This window comes from Camelus dromedarius, chromosome 8, assembly GCF_036321535.1.
Source record: "Camelus dromedarius isolate mCamDro1 chromosome 8, mCamDro1.pat, whole genome shotgun sequence".
In the NCBI taxonomy this organism is placed as follows: Eukaryota; Metazoa; Chordata; class Mammalia; order Artiodactyla; family Camelidae; genus Camelus; species Camelus dromedarius.
The window spans coordinates 55,260,955-55,279,988 of record NC_087443.1 but is presented as its reverse complement, the minus strand read 5'-3'; the positions used below and the strand labels follow the sequence as shown (position 1 = coordinate 55,279,988).

General features: G+C 47.3%; 1 protein-coding gene across 1 annotated transcript in view; it reads left to right on the top strand.

Moving 5' to 3' along the window:
* The window catches only part of TLL2 (tolloid like 2), a 118,714-nt gene that overhangs the window by 926 nt on the left and 98,754 nt on the right, over window positions 1-19,034 (top strand). The gene's annotated exons all lie outside the window — the stretch shown is intronic.

Below are 19,034 nucleotides of genomic sequence, written 5' to 3'. Positions count from 1 at the left end.
CCGTCTCAGCGTGGTCGCGGGCTGGGGGTCGTCCTGGGCTGGCGGAGATGGAAGCCGTCAGGTGCTCTAATCCCGCCAGGAAGCCGCACCCCGGGACGCGCGGGTCTTTTCTGGCGCAAATCGCGGCCTGGGCACTGCAGCTCTCGCTTCCCACGAGCCACCAACCGGTTGTTGCGTCCCGCCGGGAGCAGTGTCCGTGCCGGAATAGCCCCAGAAGGGCCCAAGCGCCTGTTCCAAAGAGAGCCCATGGGACTGGGGCAGTTCCCATCTGGGACAGAGGGGTACTCACGCTCTCCGAAGTCCGCCAAGACACTCCTGGCCGCTGGCCAGGGGCCGCGAGTAGCGGTGGTTATCCTGGGCAGGGTCTGGCCGTTTCTCTGGGCGGCCCGCAGAGACGAGCGGCCGGAGGGAAGCTCGCGCGGCATCTATCCGCAGAAGGGCAGAATGCTTTTTTTCCAGTTGATGTGCTAAGTGCCATGGGCCACTGTGGCCCCATTCTGCACTCCCTGAAGACCTCTGGGAGCCTCAGTTTCCTTAGCTAAATTGGGGACCGTAATTATAGGAGGACACCAAATTTATGGTAAAATTCTCTGAAAATGAAATAATGGTGAGGACACGAACTATTTGTGTTGTTAGTGCAGCGACTGTGGTCTAGGCTGGGTGTTGGGCAGGTCAAAACTGGGTGAAGTCTGGGGAAGACCAGGTTACTTAGAGGCCAGAGGACATAGAAGAGTGTGAGACTTGAGAATCTTGTGAAGGTTGAAGATCAAACCAAGCTTGAGGGGCCTGATCTTACCCTGCTGGAAGATTCCTCCAGAATAGCCATTTATTGCTGTACCTTGTGCATCCTCTGAGTTAGGAAGGTGGGCAGAGGGTTGGTTCCTGGGTGATTTGAGAAAATATCAGCAGGTTGCATGCCCTGGCTTGAGGCATCTCAGTTCCTCATTGGACCCAGGTCCTGACCAGGCTGAAGAGTCTCTGGACCACTGTTGGAATGGTGGCCTTGCCCTGAAGGAGGGACACTGAGGCTGCGAAAATGGGATGGGGACTAAGTGGGGTGGGTCAACCATCACCTGCACCTGCACCTGCACCTGCACCTGCATCTACTGGGTGTGAACTAGGGGACCTGGGAGGCAGCAGGGGCCTGGACAGGGGCAGCGGCTAGCATGTTCAGGAATGTACTGAGCACCTCTGGGACACTGGATGCTGATCTGGGCACTGTGAATCCGGGTGAAAGAGGCATAGGCCTGTCTGTGAGAGCTCCCCAGTTCCCAGTCTCAGCCTTACAGAATAACCCTGAGGCAGGTTTGCCTCTTGGGACCTCATTTTTCCCCGGTAATTTTGGTGAAAATGCTGGATAACCAGAGCATGCATATTCTGTGACTCTTCAAGCTGGTAGGGCCAGAAAGTAGAGGATCTCAGGTGTATGGTTTCAACCAGCTCTGTGCATCCTCCACAGTCATCCTGGATCCTCTCAGCCCCTTGACCTCTCCCTCATCCATGCTGATGCTGAGAGTGGCCAGAAGAGGGCGATGTGATGGGAGACCCTGGAAAATGTCACATCAGTCTGCCTATGCTTCTGGGAATGTCCTGAGCAAGGGAACAGCCTTCTGGAAGGACAATAAGCAGTTCACCAAGGTACAGGAGTCTCAGTGAAAGGACATGTTGCTCAGCTTTCGGGGCAATACTCCTTTGCTGGTTACATATTAAACTAAACCTTATGGGGCAGACTTCCTCCCATCCCAGTCACATGCTAACTCCCTGACTCCTCTAGCCAGAAGCCCTCTGCCTAGGACTTGCCTCAGGGCTTCAAACCTAAAACAGCCTCCCACTTGCCCCTTCTTGAGTGTGGGTCTCCATTCTGCTATGGACGCCAAGTGCAGACAGAGAGCTGGGATCTGTTCCCGGCCCCTCAGGAGCTGTATTCCCTGGCAAGTCCCCTCCTCTCTGGGCCTCAGTTCCTCACGCATGGAGTGAAGCTGTTGGACTAGTTAGGGTTGCAAACTGACAGATCCAGGGAGCAAACTCTCTTAGTCCACATCTGCCATCCTGCCCTGTGCCTGCTTCATACTTATGAGCACTTGAATTTGTGCCCCTGGCCCCTTCCTTCTCAGTGTTCTACAATTCTGTGAACTTTGCTTCCAACTCAGTCTCTCAGAGATAGACCAAATTGATTAGTGTTCTATCATTTGCAGTTTTACCACTTATACATTGTATTGTTGACTCTGTCATTTACGAACTGTGTGGCCTTGGGCAAGTCACTTAATTTCTCTGTGCCTTTGTTTCTTCATTTGTAAATGAAGATAATCCCTAGTAGGTTAATGTGCTTAGAACAATACCTGACAGATAATTCAGTACTTTATAAACAGATTTCCTAGAAACTTGTTGAAAGAATATCTTCATGTTGACCTTCAAAGCAAGTTTTAAACTGTAAATTTTAAACTTACTAATGAACAATCTATTTGCTTCTGTAAAAAGGGATGCTTTAAAACAGATGATTGCAGAGTGGGAGTGGGTTTGGGACTGGTAAGAAGCGTGGGGCTTCCTGGGCGTGGTCTCTGGTGGTCCACTGGCTCTGCTGTTTGTTTTCCATCTGATACCGTGAGGTCAAGAGTTCAGCTGACTGTAAATTACAAGACATCCTTTCAATGACCATGCCCCTGAGAACAACTTTCGCAAAGCTTCTGAGGGCTTCTCCTGCCCACTTGCCCTCGCCCAAAACTCTTTAGCTGGGTTCAGAGCCAGAGGCCTGGGTCCTTATCCTGACCCTGCCTCTTACTCTCTGTGTGGCCTTGAGCAAGTCACTTCACCTCTCCACCTGCAAAATGGGGAAGGGAACAAAACTGCTTGCCTTGTAGGGCAAACATAAGGCAAGTTGTAGCTGCCTTCCTGAGACAGCAAAGTCCTAGACAGGACTTGTGTGCAAAGTCCTAGACAGGACTTGTGTGTAGATAGATTGTTTGGGAGGTGGTCCCAAGAAGCATGGTGAGGGAGCAGAGCGAGCGTGACAGGGAAGGAGGAAATCCAATGAAGGGACTGGAACTGAGGTATCTGCTTTAGTTGTTGGGGCCATGTCTCCACCTAGCCCTTCCCTAAGGCCTCCCAGAATTATCTGCCCAGGGAATAGAAGGCTGGAGCATTTATCCAAAGGCTGCTGTCCTTCATCGTTTGCTCCCTTTTCCAGTTTCTATTCCTGTGTAAAAACCCACCGACACTCCATGGTGTAGAACAACCACTGGACCAGGAATTTGGAAAGGGCACAGCAGAAGTGGCTTGTCACGGCTCCACAGCATCTGAACCTCTGCTGGGGAGACTTGAGGGGGACTTGACAAACTGGGGACTGGAATCACCTTGAGGCTCATTCTCTCGCATCTCGCAGTTGAGGCCAGCTGTTGTCCTGGGCCTCAGCTGGACTGTTGACCAGAACCTATAAGTGGCCTCTCTGTGTGGACCAGCCACGTGGGCTAGTTTGGCTTCCTCACAGCATGGCAGCTGGATTCTAAGTGCAGGCATCCCCAGGGAACCAGGTGGCAGCTGTATTGCCTTTTATGACCTTGCCTCAGAAGCTCCATGTTGTCACTCCCACCATGGTCACATGCTCTCCCAGATTAAAGGGGAGGGAACATATCCCACCCTGCCACAGAAAGAGGGTCAAAGTCACAGTGCTTTAAAAGAGCACGTGGAATGGGGAGTATGGATGCAGCCAGTTTGGGAACAAATGACCACTCCTTGAGGCTTGAACTTCCCTGCATGTTTGGCCTGCACCTGCGTGTGTGGGTGCTGTGGGCTAGACAGGTTCAGAAAACTTCCACAAGCAGAACAGTGGGGAGCCACGCAGGAGAAGCGTAGCACTGCGCAGAGTTGGGCTGAGGTTATGGGACTCAGGTTACTGATATTGTCTACCTGAGGCTCAAATAATATACAAATGCTTTGTAAACTGTGAAGTGCTCTGTCGCCTTCGGGGTTTATTAAACCCAAGGGAACTGGCTGACAGCCAGCTTTCCTTTTCAGCTGGTGGCTTGATAAATGCCAGGGCCCTCACATTTGATAAATATATATAGTCCTACATAAATAAACATAGTCAGCAGTCCCTGGCAGCAGATGGCTCAGGAGCTAGGGGTGAGAGTGCTGGCCTGGGGACTAGTTCTTGCCTCACAAGGAAGTTTCTAGTCCTTCCTCACACTTTCAGACCTTACTTCTGCCTGGAATTTGGGGGCCCCCCTCTGCTATATCATTCTCTCTCAGACACAGTGACCTTACCAATCCATCCTTATTTTGGGGTCACCCAGGGCCCTCTAGGACAGCATTCTCTGGAACAGCTCCTGCCAGCAGCCCTCACACTACTGATGTGAGGCTGGACTGTGAAACTGTGAGAGGTCAGCAATTTATCTGCTTTGGCCACTGCTCTGTGCCCAGTGCCCAGTGGCACATTACAGGTACACATCAATATTGGCCAAATGAGGGAATAATGATTTTTGGCCCTGTCTGGTCTGAGTCCATGACTGAAGGAGCCTCCAAGCTCACTGTCAGCCTGGAAAATGAAGCTCCCCTGAGATGCTCTGGGTGGAGCTGGGGCAGCTGAAATCCAAGGCAGCACTCCCCCAGAGTTTCCATCCTTCATGGCAGGGGCAGACACCCTGGCTTCTCAGGCACACAATTTCTTTCCCGTGGTGCCTCATGGAAGCCTGTCTCCTTGGCATAGCCTGTCGCCAGAGTGGGAGCTGCCATCTCTCCCCATGGGCCACAGCCAGGTGAGGGCGGCTGGCATTTTTACAACTTTATTTTTATCCCTACTTGTCGTGGTATCCTTGCTGATTTGGGCAGGTGCTGATTTGATGGAGTCTAAATATTTCAAGGCTGTATGGAAATGAAATGTTTATCTTTCCCACTTCTCCAGGCGGGAGCAGCATCTAGTCCACTTCTGTCTCCAACATTTCACCCGCAAAGTGCCCTGGGGCAGGGCACGAGGTGGTTAAGAGCAAGGGCTTTGATACTTGATAGACCTGGGTCCAAAATCTGCTGCCCATGGTCTGCTTTGTGACCTTGAGAAAGTTACTTAACCTCTCTGAGCCTCAGTTTCCTCACTTGAGAAGAACTACTAATATTCACTTCTCAGGGTTGCTGCGAGGACTAAATGAGGCAGTGTTGGTCACGTGCTCAGCACAGTTTCTGGCACAAGGCAAGAGTTCAATGGTTGATTATGACAGTACATTATTACAGTACAGAGCAGGTGCTCGCAAGTGCTTCTTGAACTCTTGCTGAAATGCTATAGAGGAAGTTGAATTTTTGTGATAAATGAACAAGTGATTTCACATAGTACAGTCAGGGATTCTTAAATTCAGACCTGATAGTTATTGGCAAACAGGGTCTTGAAAGTAAGTGAAGGGTGAATTTTTTGGTATGTGAGTTCTAGCCCAATAAAGATTAAAAAGAAAAAAGTCAGTGAGCACAAGGACGGGCCAGGCAGAGCTGGGGGAGAAACGCTCCATCTTGGCTCTTGATGAGCTGACGGCTGAGAGCACAGCTGCCCAGGCTGAGGGTTCGGGTCTCCTGGACAGGCAGAGGACGGGTGGCCCTCAGGCACCCAGCAGAGCCCAGAGGTCCCGATCAGGCCACAGCTCATGCTGGGGCGGGCAGCTTCTGGGGGAGGGGAGGCTGGGAGGGGAACACATCAGCCACTGTGGGGCGAGAATGTTCCAAGAGCTGAATGATAGCAAGGACACCCTGTTGACCTTCCACCCAGCCCCCGTAGACGAGCAGCTGGGACGGTTCCCATTTTGCATCTGGAGATACTGAGCTTCAGGCCTAGACCCTCTGCCCAACATTGGTGCTCCTTTGACTTCCCATGCTGTCTGTGTGGGCAGAGCTCAACTTCTCCAGACAGAAAAGTCCACAAGTGGGTCCCCAACTCTGACTCCAGTGGAACTCATTTTTTTAATCTTCACCATGCCCAGCCATGCAGGGATCAGCATCTTTCCCCCTGTCCCGGGGGTGGCATGTGTGTGGGGAGTGTCCTTTAATCCTCTGTCCAGCACTGTGAATGGAGAGGAGGGGCCATCACAACAGCCCCGGATCTGCAGGGCGCCTGGCACGGGCAGGGCCACACCGGGTGCTGGGGAGCTAAGTGCCAGTCAAGCTCAGCCCTGTCCCTGGGAGCTCACAGGCATGGCCTCCCCAGCGGGAAGATGCTCCTGATGGAAGCCGAGCGCAGACAGCTCGGGCCCTCTCATCCAGCGGCTCCAGACCTTCCCCTAACCATCGCTCCTCCAGCCACTGTGACAGCTCTGCCCAGCCCAGGCTGTGCATGTTTGAGCACCTGGCTCCTCCCCAGCTGTTGGTTTGGTACCTTTCGGGTCAGGCTGACTTGGATTTTCCATCTCATCTCTGTCACTCACTAACTGTGACACCTTGAGCGAGTCCTGCAGCCTTCAAAGCCTCACTTCCCTGAGTCTACATAATGCAATTAAAAGAAACTTATTTCACGGGCTGCTGCTGTATGAAAGGCACTTGCTACTTTGCTCAGCAAAGAGAAGCACTCAATGAATGTGAAATGTCACTATCACTTTGTGGCCTCCGAAGAACCTGTCATGCACAAAAGGTGTGGGGATTAAACTGAGTCCCATGAACAACACCGCCTTCCCCTCCCGTGAGAGAGAGTTCAGACCTTGCCTCTTCCGCTTAATTGCTGTGGGACCCTGAGCAAGCTGCTGAAGCTTTCTGGATCTCTGTTTCCTCACCTATAAAATGTGGATGCTAACACCTACCACGGGGGGTTATTATGAAGATTAGATGAGTTAATATAGACAAAACACTTAGAATGGTGCCTGGAACATGGTAAACATGTAGTAAATAGTATTGTTTTTATTGTTTTCACCCCCGCAGAAATCCAACAAGTTTCCAAGGGCAGGAAACCAAGTATCTGAACTGGAGCAGACAATTTCAGAATTTTGTTTCCTAGCAACGCCAATGGTGACAGTTCCTCTATACCCAGAGAACTTGCTCTAAAAACAAATCTGCCATGAATCTCACTGGCTCTTTGATAGTAGACTAGGTGGTTCCATGTACTGCAAGCCAACCAGGTGTCCAGGCCCCACCTGGAAAGCTAGCCCCTGACTGGAGCGGTGTGAATGGTGTTGAGATGGAGCCTTCAGGTTCCTCCCAGCCACTCCTCTTTCCAAAAGTATCCCTCCAGGGTCCAAATAGCTGAGGTGCAAGCAGGACCTGGGCCCACATCACATCTGATGGCAGTGCATATCCTTCTGCCACGGATAGGCAAGCAATCTGAATAGAGGTCATAACTTCATTGGTCCCCAAACCTTGGCCTTCTTACCCCTCACCATGTTTCTTAAGAGGAAGAGCAATGATATGAACCCTCACAGTGGTTACAGTGTTGCCTTAGAGCTTCGGGCCACACCTGATGGTTTACAAAGCTCTTTTCTTCTGTTCTCTCCATTGGGCTTTCAAATAGGAGATGATCTGAGCACTCACAGGAGATGTTCAGGGCCTTTATGATCCTAGGCACTGCAGGACATAGTCTGGGTGCCTGCACAGAGGAGAGACTCGGCTAAGCCTGCACAGGACATTGAACTTGTAAGTGGTTGGATAATGACCTCAAACCCCTGTTCTCCCTTCAAAGCTCATGGCCTCTCCAACCCTGGAGCAGCTCCCCTTTTCCTGGCTCTCTCTAGTTAGCAAGCATCTCCCTGCTGCCCAGTCTGAAAGTCATGTTTGTACACTTGTTCCCCAGAGTACCATAGCCCACTACCTTCTCCCTACCTTTTTCTCAGTCTTGGCTAGGAACCCAACAAGGATGAGGTAATTCTGGCCTTTGAAGTACTCTCAGTCCCAAAGCGTAGGGAAGAATAAATGAATAATACAAGATATTGAAATGTAACTGTCCCCTCTTTGTTCCTCCATCCCTTTCCCAGAAGGCCTAGGGAAGTGCATGGGTGTCAGGTCTGTTGAGGACGATGGGTCCAGCCCCTCTCCCCACCCCAGAGGGAGAGGAATTAGAGGGCCTGCGTTTCCTAAGGAGGCTCTGTGTGAGTGGCAGCCTGGGTGACAGACCAGAGCAGTGGAACATCCTGTTGAAGACACTACTTTTGGCATCAGGTAGCCCATGGCCTGAAGCCCATGGCCTGAAGCCACACTACTTGTGTGGTTTTGAATAAGTTTCTTAACCTCTCTGAGCCTCAGTCTCCTCATTTGGAAAATGGGAATGATAGGAAAACCCATCAAATAGATTTGTTCGAGGATTGAATAAGGCCGTGAACATGAAATGTTTAGTGAGCATCATTAATTGTTAGCTCTGCTCCTTGCTGTTATGATTAGTCCTGGTATTGTTCCCCATTTAAGACTTTCCCTATAAGTGACAATCTCTCATCAGCCTGTGTAGGCTTATCTCTCCCTCTCAGGGCTGCAGAGAGTTCTCTTGGGACCCAGAGCATGTGGCAAGTGATAATTTATTGCTTCACAGCTCGCTCGCTCTCATCCATGAAGCAGGGAGCGGATAATAGATAAACCAAATGCACAGAAGCAGGTTTCTCATGGTATCCTCTTAGCCCGCTCATAATACAGTTCTGCCTGGATGCAAACATAGCAACAGGAACCGAGCTTTCCTGCTGATTGGTTACAGACCTATCTGTGATCACGCCACCCTCTAACCACTTCTGTCAATTACCAATAAATATTCTCAAGCTCGCCTGCACGAGCACTTGAGTGTTGATGTTCAGCCCCGAGTCTTTGCCCACTCCACCAGCTGGGCCACTTATCTCCCGGCTCATCCTGCAATTTGCACCGAGCCGCCTCCCCTTCCTCCCACCTGGGTTACTGGCCTTGAGTTGATGTGAGACTGGCTCAAGCCAGTTTCCCACAGGAGCAGGCTTCCTTCTGCCTCAACTTTTTTTCATTTCCTTGGATGAAATTTCCTCCCTGCTGAGCTGTCACTGGTTCCCCATCCTCCGCCTGAGCTCAGAGTCCGCTGTGGCTTGCTGAGGTCTGGGCCCTTTGCTGGCAGGTGCCAGGTGGTATCTGGTGGTGGTGCCAGGTGCTTCAACCAGAAACGGGGCTTCATCCTGGATATGGGTCCCTCCCTCTACCTCTCATGCAGTCCAACCCAAGTCCTGCCAATTCTGTTTCCAAATTTAAGCCCATTCACTTCTCCCCATCTTTACTGCCCCATTTGGTCTAAACCCCACTGGCTCTCATGTGGGCTTCTGCAATGGTACCTGAACCTGCCTCCTGGCTGCCCCCTTGCTCCTTGACTTACATGTCCTTCCCCAGTCTTCGCCCCGAGGCCCCCCTAGGCTTGACCTCAATCAGGTCCCCTCTCTTAAATCTCTCATCACTTTTGTTTCCCCTCACGGCATGTTTGTAACAGGGTATGCAGTCTGAAACAGGGTGTAGTCATTGTGGGACTATTTATTTGCTCAGTGTCTGTCTCCCTATCAGACAATGAGTTCCAAGGGATAGAAACTAGACTCATTTAATTTCCCAGTCACCAGTACAGTGCCTGGCACATGCTGGGTGATCAACAAATACTTGCCAGATGAAAAACGGAGCAAATGAGATACTATAGGGATTTGGAAAAGGTAGCAATCACCGTAAGACAATCAAAGAAGGCTCCCTTGTAAGGGGGTTGATGAGACCTGAACTTGGCCGGGATTTGAAGAAGGCGGAATGCAGAGAAAGGCATTTCAGGTAGAATAAACATTGAGAGTCAAGGCGAGATAGCGGGAATGCTTTGGCTATGTCTGGAGCTGGGAGATGACCCGGTTTACTTTGCAGATCAACAGTGACAAGATTGAAAGAGGCTTAGAACAGTGAATAGCAAGCTGAGACATTTAAAACATGCCCCTTGAGAAATGGGGAGCTATTGATGGGTTTTGAGCAGAGGACTGTTATAATGAAGACATACGATGCTTAGGATCTGTAGAAGCAGGAGACAGGAGGACCACCAGGAGTTCTAGCCCTGGGAGCTTGAAGTCCAGAGTTGGACCTCAGGAACAGAAAGGAAGGGAAGATGGGGGAGAGAGCATGGCTCTGTGTGTGGAAGACGTGCCAAGCTGAGCTGTGCCTCAAAGTCATAGTGAAACATAAATGAGTTCACCCAAAGATGCTCATCAAACCTTGGGGTGCCCTTGAGATGGGCAGGAAAGGGAGATTATTTTTTAACATAAAACAATTTTCTTAATTACACAGCTAATACATATTCATTGGAGAACATTTAGAAAATACAGAGAGCAAGCAAGAGTAAATATTTCCTGTAATTCCATGGCCTAGGAGTAATTGTTGTTAACACTTTGTTGTATATTCTTCCAAATTTTTCTATACATGTGTTGTTTTTTTAAAAACGTTGTACATATTGTTTTAAATCTGCTTGTATTTCACTTTCATTTAGTACCATGAACCTCCTTCCATGACAATAAAGATGCTTATGTAATAAATCTACTTGTATAGCATCAATTTAAGTTGTTTTGTGCATAATTGTATATTGTTGTATAATTTAATTTAATTAGTCCCCTATTGTTGGACACATAGATTTTTTCCAATCGTTTGATTTTATAAACAATCGTGCTGGAGTCATCCTTGTTGCTAGATTATTATGTTCATTAAAAAAATTTTTTTAGAAAATAATTCTACCCTTAGAATTGCTGGGTCAAAAGCATAGATGCTTTAAGGGCTTCTGATTCTTCTTTTCAAATTGCCCTTTAATTTTTTTTCACCTCTTTGCACTCTTATTAAGATTAATATTCTGTATTCTAATTTTTAAAATCTTTGTTGGTTTGGTAAGAGAAAAATAATTTACAATTTCTTCAACTTGCATTTATATTATAACTGTATTTCTTTTTCAAATGATTTTGAACTTTTAAAAATATATTTTGACCATTTGTATTTCTTTTACTGTGTGCATTTCTTACTTATGGGCTTTTTTTCCTTCTTGTTTATGGACTATTTTTCTTTCTGTTTATGCTCATTTTTCAAATTAGATGGTCATTTTTAAATGGTTGTAGGAACATGGTTGTAGGAACAATGGTTGTAGGAACCATTGAAGATTAAGACTTCAACCTTTTATCTATCATGTTTGTCACAAATAATTTTGGGAGAGAAGATTTTTTAAAAAGAGGACGTTTATTCTGTACCCTATCATTCACTTTTTCCATGGAGATGACTGCATGGCTCTGTCAGTTAAGATTGGGTTAAACTGGTAGTAATGAACCCATGTTAATTGGCTGTGGCCATCGGGGTCCAGTTGGGAGACTGAAACCACATCAGTAATTTGAGAAGTAATTCAAAAATTTAATATAAAGGATTATTAACTAGCAAAAGGGGACTGACTATTAAAGGAGGCAGAGAGAACTTCAAAGAAAACAGGAATAACAGATATAGGTAGCAGTTATTAGGGAAGGAATAAATTTGGAAGAGTTCACCCCCATTCCCCCCCACCCCCCAGGCTATAACTTCATAGGAGGGAATGTGGCTGTGGCCCACTGAAAATTTTGAGATGCTGCAAAAAGGCTGACAATTGGGGAATTGCCCATTGGAGTCCGGGCAAAACTCTGAAGGTTGGGCACCTTCAAGTTGGGTCTCCTGAACACTGCTGGCAGCCACTCCATCGAAGCAAGAAAGATGAGACTACAGGAGCCAGGAAGAGAAGTCCCATTCCTTTGTGGTGTCCCTCTAGTGCCCTCTACTGACAAAGCCTGATGTGCCCGCTGACGAAGGAGAAACGTTTCAGGGTTCAGCCCCTGTATCACAAAGCATGACAAAGAAGGGTGGATTTAGAGCTGAAAGGCAATATACTGACAGCTGGAACACTGACCTAAAGAAGTTAGAGGTTTATTTCTCACATCAAAGTCTGGAGGTCTGCAATCTGTGGCCAATATGGCAATTCTGCTCCAGGAAGTCGTCCAGGGTCCAAACCCCTTTCAGCCTGCCCCTCCACTCTCCCTAAGCTGAGGCCCTTGTCTTCATGGCCCAAAATGGTAGCCAGAGCTCAAGTCATCACACATACAGTCTTGACAACACAGGCTTGGGAAAGAAAAAGGACATGTGAGAGAAGGTTCCCAGGAGATGCCATTTGCCACTTTGGCCTTCCTCTCATTGGCTGGAAGTTAGTCACATGACCAGATAGCCATAGGGGATTCTGGGAAATACTTCTTCTGGAAGGCCTGGAACGGAACATCGCAGGTCCTATAACTAGGGAGGAAGGGAGACAATAAGCAATCTCTGCCACTTGCTGGACCTTTATGAAAAGAATTTAGTCAAAATGATGACAGGCCCATTACCACTGATGAACATTTACTAGACACACACGGTAAGATCTTAGAGTCAAGTCTTGTGGAACGTTAGAGCTGGATGTTACCCTCCGGATTATTCTGTTTTTCGTGTTTCCTGTGAGAACCCCGAGGGCCTGGAGGGGCAGTAATGCGTGGTGAATCACATGGATAGCTGCTGGCATGCCTAGGCAGTGGATCCCAGGGCTCATTTACTCTCCACCTAGTGTATCTTTCCCCTCTCTGCACGACTTAGGGTCTCCAGTGGGCTTTTGTCTTCAGAATGAGTCCTCCATAATTGCACTGGTAACTTAATGCTCTACAAGAGATCATTACACAATGGACATATTAGGGCTTATGAGATATGCCTGACCCTGGAATCAGGCACATAAAATGCAAAATTAGAGCCCAGGAAGCTTCTGGCTTTTAGGGCCTAAATTGCACCCTTCTCTCCGTTACTCAGCAGAGGCCATGTGAGCTTAGACTATGGGAAAACAGCAGGTATGAGAGAGTGGTGAGTCATATACTGCTGGAATTAGGCAGTGAGCTGTGTTATCTTAGGCCAAAGTAGCCATTCACTTTACCAGTCAGAATGCCATCTTCCTATTTGGCTATGGAAATAATGCAAGGATTTTCTTAGAACAGCAATATAAGCCAGCAATATAAGTAAGGGACTCCTTACAGAGGCAGAATTAAGGGAATCAAGAAGAGCATGAGGCACCCAAAGACCAGCAAGTCTCCCCTGTGGTTGAAGGGTCAGGGGAGGGAGCAGTGTTACAGGAGCTGGAACTGTGCAGGAGGCAAAGTGGCCAAGGGACACGGCACCAAAGCAGGGAGAAAGCAGGGAAGAAATGCCTTCATTTCTCCCCCTTCTTCCCTCTGATCACCAGGGTCTCTTCCCGGTTGAATGCAACCAGAAGCCAGAGAGCAGGCAGACCTTGGAGGAAGAGGTCCATAGCTTCAGCCTTCCTGGGCACAGAGCAGGGCAGAGAGGGTGGGAAGTAAGTATAAAAAGAATAACTTGAATCATAGCTCAGGTCTTGCTGCAGATATTCATTTATGTGGATGGAGCTATTTTTCGTATCTTTACAACATAAATCTGGAAATGGCCCGTGTGTGGCACCTACCATGCCACTCCTGCCCCAGGCCAGTGGCAGGCATGGCTAATTGATCACGGGCCCTTTTTCTGTAGGTCCATGTCACCTCACAGCACTCAGAGAAAACATTACCAGTTGAGTGGGATTGGCACGTGAGATGAAATGTATTTGGAGCTATAAAACTTAAGTAGCCTTGCAGATATGTCCTACCTGCTCATGCCAATCTTTTGTTTTCTGGGAAATTACCTGAGCATGTATTTCTTAAGCCAGGTGAGTCCTGTTTGGAAAGCCAAGCTGTGGCATGGCTCTGAAATACATTGGTGCAGCCCCCTTGAAATATAGATGAAGAGGCCAGGCAGGAGACCATATCTGCCTTGAGCAAGGTGGCCACCAGCCTACCTGCCACACGGACCCTTTTGGTTCCTCTGTAAAATGGGATGGTGTCAGCCAAGGCAAAAGGCAGGACTGGGTGTTCTTTTAAGGTGGAATTAGTGTTCAGAGCTGAGTTCCTCTGTGGTATCCATCTGTGTGTGGTGCTCTCCTAGGTCCTGATTGACCTTTTTTAAAAAATTTTTTTTTATTGAAGTATAGTTGATTTACAATATTGTGTTACTTTCGTATGTACAGCATAGTGATTTAGTATTTTTGCAAATTATATTCCATTATAGGTTATTACAAGACAATGGGTATAATTCCCTGTGCTGTACAGTATATCCTTGTTACCTATTTATTTTATATATTGTAGTTTGTATCTAGAAATGCCATACCCATAATTTGTCCCTCTCCCCTTCCTTCTCCCCTTTGGTAATCACCAGTCTGTTTTCTGTATCTATGAGTCTGTTTCTGTTTTGTATATACATTCATTTGTGTTATTTTTCAGATTCCATATGTAAGTGATACCATATAGTAATTGTCCTCTGTCAGACTTATTTCTTTGTCTGACTAAGCATAATATTCTCTAGGTCCACCCATGTTGCTGCAAATGGCAGTATTTCATTCTTTTTTATGGCCAAGTAATATTCCATTATATGTATATGTATGTATGTATGTATGTATGTATCTCACATTTTCTTAACCCAATTTCCTGTTGATGGGCACTTTGGTTGCTTCTGTGTCTTGGCTATTATAAATAGTGCTGCTATGAATATTGTGTTCATGTATCTTTTTGAATTAGTGTTTTTGTTTTTTCTGTATATATACCCAGTAGTGGAATTGCTGGATCATATGGTAGTTCTGTTTTTTGTTTTTAAAAGAAACTCCATACTATTTTCCACAGTGGCTGTACCAGCTTACATTTCCACCAACAGTGTATGAGAATTCCCTTTTCTCTACATCTTCTCCACCATTTGCTATCTGTAGAGTTTTTGATGATAGCCATTCTGATGGGTGTGAAGTGATACCTCACTGTGGTTTTGATTTGCATTTCTCTGAGAGTTAGTGATGCTGAGCATCTTTTCATGACTGACTTTTAACACAGAAAGTCCTATGGACTCTCAGGTTTCTATTGTGTCCTCTCGGACCCCTAAGATCAGATTTTAGATGGATTTGAATAGAAATTCTTAGCTGGAACAAACAGCCAATGGGTTACGGACATTGCCAGCATGTTGCAGGGCATAGATGGCAAATAGGTTCCCAATTCATCTATCATTTCCATCCATTTGTGCTGGTCCTCTGCAGACTGCATTGCAATGGATTTGGAGGCTGTGTCCAGGTTCAGTAGACAAGAGGGCAGTGATTAATTAAGGATATTTGCACTGGCAGAGAGGGCCTAAGAGGGACACATGTTTGTCTCATATTTGTCATTCCTGGTGAAGGGGAGGAATACTGGTTTAAAGTCAGCAGATGTGGCTCCTAGATGTAATATTTTGAGCAAGTCATTTAACCTTCCTGGATCTCAGTTTCCTCATATGGAAAACAAGGACATTTCTTAGATGACTTTTTAACTCTCTCCACCTTAGAAATTCCATGATTTAGAGTAGTTTTTTTAAGTCTTCAATGTAAAACTTGCAACAAATCTGTTTGATCCAATTACGCTATTCCCAGCTCCGGACCCCTCTCTGCCATATGCTTGAGTGACTAAGCCATCCATGCCTTGTGAAGGCCATTTCCCCAGGCTGGAGCAGCTGGAGACCCTGGAGACAGGGAGCCTCCCATACTAAACAGATTCTCCTCTTTAATCTCAAATGAAAGATCCAGGAGGCATGATTCACATCTCGCCTGTTTCCTCTCCTCTGTCCTCCGCAGGCCTGAGCCTCTCCCCTCCTGCTCTGCAGACGCGCCTGAATGCAGAGTCCTGAAATTTAGGTTCATGGTTTCAAAGTTCATGGTCCTGAGAATAAACAAAAAAACTATTGTGGTTGCATAGAGCTGTGGACCCCATTAACACCGCCCCATGAATATTTATAGCGTGGAACTACAAAAGAACATAGAGGCCATATTGTATTTCCTAGAATTTTCTTTCCATGGGGTCCTTTCTCTGTGGGTCACTTTAATGTAAGCTTTGCTTATTTAGTTGCACACTTTAAGCCGATTAACTTTTTACTTAAAAAAAAACCCTCCCTGTTTGTTTGTACATACACTCCCTTGACAAAGATTCATAGAAAACTGCTTTAAACCTGTTAAATCCCTCTGCTGGAAACTTGAAGTGAACTAAATGTGTCTCTGGGTAGGATTTCCCTGTAACTCTCCCCGCCTCTGGCCCCTCCACCCCACCTCAGCCTGGTTCCTGAGAGGAATTCCAATGGTTCAAAGGCTCCAGATTTAGTTCCTCCGGTAATCTCAGCTTCTCTCTAGATGACTGTCTCACAGAACGTCAGCGAGGTCCTTCCTGAGCGGTTTGTTATGGGGATGGACAAACAGCAGGCCCTGGGTGGATGCTCTACGTTTCTCTAATAGAAGCTGTGGTGAAATTAAACATTAGAGCTGGAGGGACCCCGAGACATCCACTCCACTGGTCTTGAAACTTCAGTGGGAGCGAGTCACCTGTGGGGATGGGCGGGGCATGAGCTTAACATGCATATTGCCAGGCCCTGTCCCTGGAGATTCTGATTCCATAGATGTGGGAGGGGCCTGGGGAATCTGCATATCAACGGTCTCCTCAGGCACTTCTGACAGAGTGGTCTGTGGCCCTGCCTCCAGAAACCCTCAGCAGGTTCAGTTGTCTCCTTGTATGGGTGAAGAAAATGCCACCAAAGGGAAGCGTGACCTGCCCAATGTCACACGGAGCATCCAAACTCCCTCTTCCCGGTATAGACCAGTGGTTCCATACTGCTTTAACTTGGGCCTTTCGTGTCCCAAGATGCAGCTCCACTGTGGAACATTTGTGATTCCGCCATAAGTGGGAAGCTAATAGGAAAATAAACGTCCTGCAAGTCTGGGCTGTAAGTGTGGAAATGAAATCAGGGAATGGCCTGGTTGGTGGACGTGAGATGAGGTGAAGTGAGTACCTGCTGGAGGTCATTCCCACAGAGTAAATCTGGGACTCTGTCAGTTTTGGAGTGAGCCCTGGGGAGGCGCAGGGCTGTGACTGGGATGGACTGGAAGGTGCGAGGTGGGGCCAGAAAACAGTCTTGCGGAGGGTGTGGTTGGTGACTGAAGGCAACAGTACAGTTGAAGGCATCTCCCTCTGACTGGGCTTCTGCCTGCTCACAAGCTCTCCAGCTCTGCAGGCCCCAAGCCAGGGGCCAATTAACACCCCCAGGACCCTTCCTCCCCACCATGAGACTCTTGGGATCTCGGGTGGGGCGGAGAGTGAAGGACCCTCTGGCCAATGCCTCCTGCTTTCTGTCCCCTCCAAGCACCCCCACTGGGCTATCCAGTCTTGGCCAGGCCAGTAGCTCATCTGGAAACAGAGCTCATACCTTTGACCTTGAGATCAGCCCCCACCTTGAATCTCAATTCTAAAACCTGGGTCCTGGGTGAGGCAGGGAACTGAACTCCAAGTTTACAGCCAAGAGGCCTGTGTTCAAGCCCCGCCCCCTTCTCAGAGTTGTACCAGGTGGCCGGGCTCAGCACTTTACTTTTCAGTGCCTCAGTCCTGAGAGAAGAATGAAAACACCAGACTTGGAAGCAACAGAGAGAGCCGTTCCAAGATAAAGGGGCATGTGTTGGAAGGGCGTGAGCTCCCTGTCACCAGAGGTGTGTGAGAAGAGGCCACTCAGACATCATATGGTGGGTTGGGTCCCCTTCTAGTTCTAGGAGTCAGTAATTCCTGGAGGACTGCTGAGGAGTGCAGCAGTCTCCCAAAGGTGTTCCTTAGGATGGAAGATTCAGTGAAGAGAAATTCCAGGGCAACCATGTTGGGAAATGCTGCGTTCTCTTTCTCTTGGAGAGTTGTGATATTTTTTAGGATTGTAAAGGCTCTGAGAAGTCCTGCAGTAAAGAAAGCAGTTTATTTCATTTATTGAAATATAGTTGACTTATGATATATATGTTTCAGGTATACAACATAATGATTCACAATTTTTAAAGATTAGACTTCATTTATAGTTATTATAAAATATTGGCTGTATTCCCTGTGCTATAAAATATATCCTTGTAGCTTATTTATTTTTTGCATATTAGTTTGTGCCTCTTAATCCCCTACCCCTATGCTGCCCCTCCCCTGTTCCCTCTCCACACTGGTAACCACTAATTTGTTCTTCTTATTTGTGAATCTGCTTCTGTTTCATTATATTGACTATTTAAGAAAGGAGTTTAAATAGTATTTATTACCTTCTTAGAATGTGAAACTTTGGTTGAGGAGGGCTGTAATTTGGGAATCAGGGAGGCCTCTTTTGACTTGAAACACTCATGAAGCCTCACCCTGCCTGCATGACCTTGGCCAATTCCTACCTCCTCACTGGGCATTCCTTTGAGGTTAATGTATAGAAGGCATGTAGCCTGATCCCTGGGAGAAAGTACCCCTGTTCGGCTGTAGATGGGGAGAAGACAGAGGGCAAGATGCTGTGCTGTGAGGACCCTGAGATGGGAGCTGCAGTGATGGGGCCTTTCCCTGCAAGGAGTGGGTCATGGTCATCTTTTGCAGCCTTGAAGGTCAGGCTCATGGATTAGATGGGAAACATGATATAACTCTAGAAACCATGAGGGACTTTACAGATATTTATTGTTATTACAGAAGAGTGCTGGAGCTGGCGCTTACCTGCTTGGAAGAGCCAATGGTACAGACATCCTTCAACTCCACATCCTGTGACTTTGATGTCAGCCATGGTGGGAGTATTTACACCAGGGAAAGGAGGCTCTCCCTTCCCCCAGCCAATTGTTAAATATCAGCAGACTCTTGATTATGTATCATTAGAAAGTATTTCTTTAAAAGTAATCTCCTTTTATATTTTCAAATTTATTATACAATAGCTTTAAAGTTTTATTGACTTCTTTAAAGGTTTCTATCTTTGATTTCTGAAAAGCAGTTTTCCTATTGTATTTCATAATCTATTCCTGAAATAGTTACTCTCCAGAGCTTTGTAACAAAACACTACCACCTGGTGGCAACTCCCTGAATTGCAGGTTGGAGATCCAGCGGGGTCAGCCAAGACTGGAGCAGGTGGTATCTTCATTGATGTGCATTTCAGGTGCTTCCTACCGCCTATCCATTCAAATCCTACATTTCTGTGGAGAATTGCCCGGCTTGACCTCTTCATTACAGCCATGAGAGGCATGGAGA